Here is a 1,451-nt window from a genome sequence, read left to right on the forward strand (position 1 = left end):
AAGTTGCCGAATTTCACAGATAATGACATAATTACCTCATGCTACGGATGAAAGCAAAGCAACAGTTAAGGAGTGGCATATTTTACCACGACAGACACGTACACAGCATCGAATACCACGATGTGAGTGAAAGCTGCTCTCACTGTATTGTCCGGTGTCTGGTAATCCCTTCGATACCGACATCAAACCAAAAAAAGAATCCTGAGCACAGAGTGTGGGTAATTATGTCAAATGTCACTGGCAATGTGCATTCAGCTGATTGCAACTGTTAAAGCAAGTCACTGAGCATGCGTACATGTCATACGGGAGAGTTCCAATCAGGGGTGGATAACACCTTATAGGAAAGCCCTATAGCAAGGGACCCATTTCTGTTCCTCTATCATATTTTAATCTCCCTTGGCATTGGGTTGCGAACTCCTGCCAAATCACCTAATCCATGCCCAGATACACACACACACACACACACACCACAGAAAAGTCAGGAGGTATGATGGGTGAAATAAATATTTATTTAACCACATGAATCCTTAGGATTAAGTCTATTTGGCAACCTTCTTCATGTAGTATTAATTTCAGAGTAGAAGAAATTATGCTTAAATGTTTGCATTAGTATGTATGCTCAGCATTATACAAGACAATGCTGAAAAGTTCCTGGCTTTAAAAGTATCATGGAAGGCCTGGTTAGAGGCCCAACTTTGAGTTCTTTTACAAGACTTAGAGAATCTGAGAATCATAATTGAGTGATCCTCCTGTATTTTCTTTTACACAAAACCAAAACTTTTCAACCCACCATACTACACAAAATCAATGCAAATAAAGAAAGCTGGCTCACCAGAACATCATGGTTACATTATTGATTCAACTCTAAGAGTATAAATAAATTTTTCAACTCCAAACCACCTCTTATCCATCCAGTAGAGCAATGATCATACTAGGAGAAAATATCCTCTGTGTGTGTGTTTGTTTTTTTTAACAAGAACAGTGTACTTTGAACTGTATCATCTAGGATTAAGATGTGCTTGATCTAAGGCGGTGGGGGTGATTTGGTTACTATTTCTAAGAGATCAAGTAACAACAGAGTCCCAGCTAACCCATTAGATTAAATATAAGATGTTAATATGACAGGCAGATTTTTGAAGGGAATGTTTATCAACTATCTTAATTTAATATATATATATAAAAGCCACGCGCCTGTGAAGGCGCGTGGCTTAGTGGTTAGGGCATTTGGCTCCCGATCGTAAGGTCATGAGTTCAATTCCCGGTGACGTGTTGTGTCCTTGAGCAAGACACTTTATTTCACGTTGCTCAAGTCCACTCAGCTGACAAAAATGAGTAGTAACTGTATCTGAAAAGGCCAGCCTTGTCACACTCTGTGTCACGCTGAATCTCCCTGAGAACTACGTTAGGGGTACACGTGTCTGTGGAATGCTCAGTCACTTGCACGTTAATTT

General features: G+C 39.8%; 1 protein-coding gene across 2 annotated transcripts in view; it reads right to left on the reverse strand.

The window, feature by feature from the left end:
• Nucleotides 1–1,451, reverse strand: part of LOC106871312 (signal-induced proliferation-associated 1-like protein 2) — a 166,298-nt gene that overhangs the window by 109,652 nt on the left and 55,195 nt on the right. The gene's annotated exons all lie outside the window — the stretch shown is intronic.

Source organism: Octopus bimaculoides, chromosome 16 (genome assembly GCF_001194135.2).
Source record: "Octopus bimaculoides isolate UCB-OBI-ISO-001 chromosome 16, ASM119413v2, whole genome shotgun sequence".
Taxonomy (NCBI): domain Eukaryota; kingdom Metazoa; phylum Mollusca; class Cephalopoda; order Octopoda; family Octopodidae; genus Octopus; species Octopus bimaculoides.